This window comes from Staurois parvus, unplaced genomic scaffold (genome assembly GCF_062004578.1).
Source record: "Staurois parvus isolate SC_StPar_1 unplaced genomic scaffold, SC_StPar_1.0 ptg000022l, whole genome shotgun sequence".
Taxonomy (NCBI): Eukaryota; Metazoa; Chordata; class Amphibia; order Anura; family Ranidae; genus Staurois; species Staurois parvus.
The window spans coordinates 5,451,820-5,457,822 of record NW_028317818.1 but is presented as its reverse complement, the minus strand read 5'-3'; positions in this window follow the sequence as shown (position 1 = coordinate 5,457,822).

The window sequence follows — 6,003 nt, the reverse complement described above, 5'->3', positions numbered from 1 at the left end:
CTGCCAGCACCCTATGTCAAAAAATTCAACACACCAGCAGTGTGAGGAGACCTGAAAGTGGCACATGGCATGAGAGACTGTGGACCTGGCAGCAGCATGAGGAGGCGGTATAGGGGCCCATGGCAGATTAGGGGCCTGGCAGCAGCTATGGGAGGCCCGTAATCTGCCAGCACCCTATGTCAAAAAATTCAACACACCAGCAGTGTGTGAGGAGACCTGAAAGTGGCACATGGCAGAGTGTGGCGATGGAGACAGCAGCAATGGGAGGCCGTACAGGGACCATGACAGACTCTGGACCTGGCAGCAGCATGAGGAGGCGGTACAGGGGCCCATGGCAGATTAAGGCCTGGCAGCAGCAATGGGATGCCCGTAATCTGCCAGCACCCTATGACAAAATGGAACCCTGGGCTGGGGCAGGCAGAACAGCCGTATCTTTATCACGGTTTTCCCAGGCCACCGAATGGCGACGCTGTATATGCTGACGCAACGCTGTAGTCCCAACATGGGCCCCCTGGCCACGCTTGACTTTCTGGCCACATAGTCGACATACGGCTACGTTTACTTCCTCGGGCGGCTTGACGAAAAATTGCCACACCGCCGAGTAGGAAACTTTGCCCCCGCTACTCCTCGCTGGCTGACTGCTACTTCCTCCGTGCGCACCGGCACCACTACTGGCCGTGGTGGTAGGCTGCAGTGAAGCTGGTGCTCTACACCGTGGCCGTTTGCCTCCACTGACACTGCTGCGACCCTGCTGCCTCCTGGCAGCAGCAATGGGAGGCCGTACAGGGACCCATGACACACTCTGGATCTGGCAGCAGCATGAAGAGGCGGTACAGGGGCCCATGGCAGATTACGGGCCTGGCAGCAGCAATGTGAGGCCCGTAATCTGCCAGCACCCTATGACAAAAAATTCAACACACCAGCAGTGTGAGGAGACCTGAAAATGGCACATAGCAGAGTGTGGCGATGGAGACAGCAGCAATGGGAGGCGGTACAGGGACCCATGACAGACTCTGGACTTGGCAGCAGCATGAGGAGGCGGTATATAGGGGCCCATGGCAGATTAGGGGCCTGGCAGCAGCTATGGGAGGCCCGTAATCTGCCAGCACCCTATGTCAAAAAATTCAACACACCAGCAGTGTGTGAGGAGACCTGAAAGTGGCACATGGCAGAGTGTGGCGATGGAGACAGCAGCAATGGGAGGCCGTACAGGGACCCATGAGAGACTCTGGACCTGGCAGCAGCATGAGGAGGCGGTATATAGGGGCCCATGGCAGATTAGGGGCCTGGCAGCAGCTATGGGAGGCCCGTAATCTGCCAGCACCCTATGTCAAAAAATTCAACACACCAGCAGTGTGTGAGGAGACCTGAAAGTGGCACATGGCAGAGTGTGGCGATGGAGACAGCAGCAATGGGAGGCCGTACAGGGACCCATGACAGACTCTGGACCTGGCAGCAGCATGAGGAGGCGGTATATAGGGGCCCATGGCAGATTAGGGGCCTGGCAGCAGCTATGGGAGGCCCGTAATCTGCCAGCACCCTATGTCAAAAAATTCAACACACCAGCAGTGTGAGGAGACCTGAAAGTGGCACATGGCATGAGAGACTCTGCACCTGGCAGCAGCATGAGGAGGCGGTATAGGGGCCCATGGCAGATTAGGGGCCTGGCAGCAGCTATGGGAGGCCCGTAATCTGCCAGCACCCTATGTCAAAAAATTCAACACACCAGCAGTGTGTGAGGAGATCTGAAAGTGGCACATGGCAGAGTGTGGCGATGGAGACAACCCACCGACTGTTTTGCTCGCTGCCAAGCTGCCACCCTCTTCTCCTGATGATGTGGAAGCAATAGCCTGATGACGACGAGGCTGCCAAGTGCGATCAGCCTCATCATCATCAATTAGGGTCTCCGCCTCACTACTAGCCCCCTCGGCTGCGTGTGGGTCAGGAGACAGACCTGTCTCTACACCGGCTACCGAGCCACTCTCCTCGCCACTACTTCTTCGCCTGGCTGTTGAAGAGGCGGATGTCTCCCCCCGTTCCTGACGCCCTCTGTTAGCTCTTCCTCACTGTACTGGATGACACCGGGAGCACTAGCCTCTGGCTGCAAATAGTGCTGCCTCGACCCCTTCCTCTGCTGCCACGTCTGCTCGCTCCTAAAACCTTGCCTCCTCTGCCACTCCTCTGCATGTTGTCTGACATACTCTTTAATTAAACGATTCTGTGTCCCTGAGTAACAATTCTGTGTCCCTCAGTAACATTTCTGTGGCCCTAAGTAACAGTTCTGTGGCCCTAAGTAACAGTTCTGTGGCCCTCAGTAACAATTCTGTGTCTGTCCCTGAGTAACAATTCTGTGTCCCTCAGTAACAATTCTGTGTCCCTCAGTAACAACTCTGTGTCCCTGAGTAACAATTCTGTGTCCCTGAGTAACATTTCTGTGGCCCTAAGTAACAGTTCTGTGGCCCTAAGTAACAGTTCTGTGGCCCTCAGTAACAATTCTGTGTCTGTCCCTGAGTAACAATTCTGTGTCCCTCAGTAACAATTCTGTGTCCCTGAGTAACAATTCTGTGTCCCTGAGTAACGTTTCTGTGGCCCTAAGTAACAGTTCTGTGGCCCTAAGTAACAGTTCTGTGGCCCTCAGTAACAATTCTGTGTCTGTCCCTGAGTAACAATTCTGTGTCCCTCAGTAACAATTCTGTGTCCCTCCAATTCTGTGTCCCTCAGTAACAATTCTGTGTCCCTCAGTAACAATTCTGTGTCCCTGAGTAACAATTCTGTGTCCCTGAGTAACGTTTCTGTGGCCCTAAGTAACAGTTCTGTGGCCCTAAGTAACAGTTCTGTGGCCCTCAGTAACAATTCTGTGTCCCTCAGTAACAATTCTGTGTCCCTCAGTAACAATTCTGTGTCCCTGAGTAACAATTCTGTGTCCCTGAGTAACGTTTCTGTGGCCCTAAGTAACAGTTCTGTGGCCCTAAGTAACAGTTCTGTGGCCCTCAGTAACAATTCTGTGTCTGTCCCTGAGTAACAATTCTGTGTCCCTCAGTAACAATTCTGTGTCCCTCAGTAACAATTCTGTGTCCCTGAGTAACAATTCTGTGGCCCTCAGTAACAATTCTGTGTCCCTCAGTAACAATTCTGTGTCCCTGAGTAACAATTCTGTGTCTGTCCCTGAGTAACAATTCTGTGGCCCTAAGTAACGGTTCTGTGGCCCTCAGTAACAATTCTGTGTCCCTGAGTAACAATTCTGTGTCTGTCCCTGAGTAACAATTCTGTGGCCCTAAGTAACGGTTCTGTGGCCCTCAGTAACAATTCTGTGTCCCTGAGTAACAATTCTGTGTCCCTCAGTAACAATTCTGTGTCCCTCAGTAAAAATTCTGTGTCCCTCAGTAAAAATTCTGTGTCTGTCCCTGAGTAACAATTCTGTGTCTGTCCCTGAGTAACGTTTCTGTGGCCCTAAGTAACGGTTCTGTGGCCCTCAGTAACAATTCTGTGTCCCTCAGTAACAATTCTGTGTCTGTCCCTGAGTAACAATTCTGTGTCTGTCCCTGAGTAACAATTTTGTGTCCCTGAGTAACGTTTCTGTGGCCCTAAGTAACAGTTCTGTGGCCCTCAGTAACAATTCTGTGTCTGTCCCTGAGTAACAATTCTGTGGCCCTAACTAACGTTTCTGTGGCCCTAAGTAACAGTTCTGTGGCCCTCAGTAACAATTCTGTGTCTGTCCCTGAGTAACAATTCTGTGGCCCTAACTAACGTTTCTGTGTCCCTAAGTAACAATTCTCTGGCACTCAGTAACAATTCTGTCTGTCCCTGAGTAACAATTCTGTCTGTCCCTGAGTAACAATTCTGTGGCCCTAACTAGCGTTTCTTTGGCCCTAAGTAACGATTCTGTGGCCCTCATTAACAATTCTGTGTCCCTGAGTAATGCTTCTCTGTCCCTAAGTAACGTTTCTCTGTCCCCAAGTAACGTTTCTGTGGCCCTAACTCTGTCCCTAATACAGAGCGGTCTGCCTCTCTTGAATGACTGGAGGCAAATGAAGAATTCTAAAATGGCCGCTATTTATAGCTCGACCATTACACAGTGCTGGCTGGCTGGCTGCTGATTGGCTATTGTGATCACATGTCATTAAGGAATGCATTATGGGTCAGCGCGCCTTGTCTGCGCGCCTTCCCAGACATCCCCGCTCCGTCGCCGCACATGTCCGCCGCCATTTTAGGAAAAATTTCGATTCGCGCGTCCGAAGTAGGCTATTTTTCGGATTCGGCGCGAATCGAAAATTTTCCAATATTCGACTCGAATTCCACTTTGCCTACTTCGATTCGCTCATCTCTAATAATAATAAAAGTGCAGAACTGTAGAATAATCTTTTCTGTAATAGAAGTTTTTTTTCAACTCTTTTTTTTTATTAACAAATACAAAATAGCATTGCAATTTTAAATGATTTATATAAAATTGTAGAAAGGACTTTACAGGACCTGACAGACCCATTCCTCCTGGGACGTATCATACTGGGGCTGGGGCTATGCAAACTGTGGTGTAGGTTCCATGTATCTTTGGAGGGCACTGGCAGGTGAATAGATTGGGCCTCGACTTTGCCCTTCCTGTTTATGTATTGTAAACTTGGTTCTTCTGTTAAATTTCTTTTTTTTTGTTTTGGGTGAAATTATGATAATAAAAAAATCAGTATAATTTGGAGTTGTGTAGGTTTTTTTTTAATCTAAAAAAAGAAAAGGAAAAAGAAAGGTACAACAAACGTGTGCTGAAAAGCTGAAACCAAATACAGATAATGCAGATAGTATTCTTTTTTGTTTGTTTGTTTCTTGTTGAAGGAATCCCATTTTGAATAGACTTCTTTTGCAATTTCCACCCATCCCTGATGCTGCTCTGACTTGTTCTTATGTTCTGGGTCAGCAGGAATGTATAATTAAGTTCAGGGCCTCACCAGCTGTATCAGCACCTCTGTCTTTATCATGTTGGCTTGCTGTCTTGGATCTGGCTTCCTGGTTTGCTGGGCAGCATGGGAAGTCTGTTAGTAGTCAAGCATGTAAAAAAATACAAAACGTGTAAAAAACACACTCAAAATGCAGCACTTGCGTTGTATATGTAGTTCCATTGAAGTGTATTGAACCAAAAATGCAAACTGCTGCTGGAAAAGGAGTCCCTTACCCTTTCTAAAAAACACAAATGATCTTTAGTGCCTGTGGACTTGGTAACCCTGTTAACCATTGTGGATCCCTGTCCAGTTTAACCATTTATCTAAGGGTTTAGTATAGGTGGAACCGCACCTTGGGTTCATATATTCTCTAGTGCTCCTCTTGCGTTGGGCATTTTTGAGAGTATCTTGCCCTACATTCCTTAATTACATTACATTACTTAATGCCCATAATGGCTGGACAGTCTTCTCTCTTCTCTACATGAGCCTATACCCTCTTGCCTCTAAACTACTATTACAGTAGATGTGTGCTGCATATAACCTGTTAACAGCACTATTCTTATCTATAAGATGGACAGTAGACAGTGACAACATAACATATAACCATCAATCAATACAGTTTGATTAAGGGAAGTAAAATAGGTACCCTTTGTTCTGAAAATGCCTTACCGATCACGGAAGTCTGATAACTCAAATGTAAGCTTACCTTAACCACTTGCCTACCAGGCACTTATACCCCCTTATTTACCAGGCCAATTTTCAGCTTTCAGAGCTGCCGCACTTTGATTGACAATTGCGCGGTCATGCAACATTGTACCCATATGAAATTTTTGAATTTTTTTTCTCACAAATAGAGCTTTCTTTTGGTGGTATTTAATCGCCACTGGGCGCTTTACTTTTTGCGCTATAAATAAAAAAAGTGCAAAAAAATTTGAAAAAAAAAAAAGTTTCTTTGTTTCTATTATAAAATTTTTCAAACAGGTAATTTTTATCCTTCACTGATGTGCGTTGATGAGGCAGCACTTATGGGCACTGATAGGCGGCACTGATGGGCACTGATAGGCAGCACTAAAGG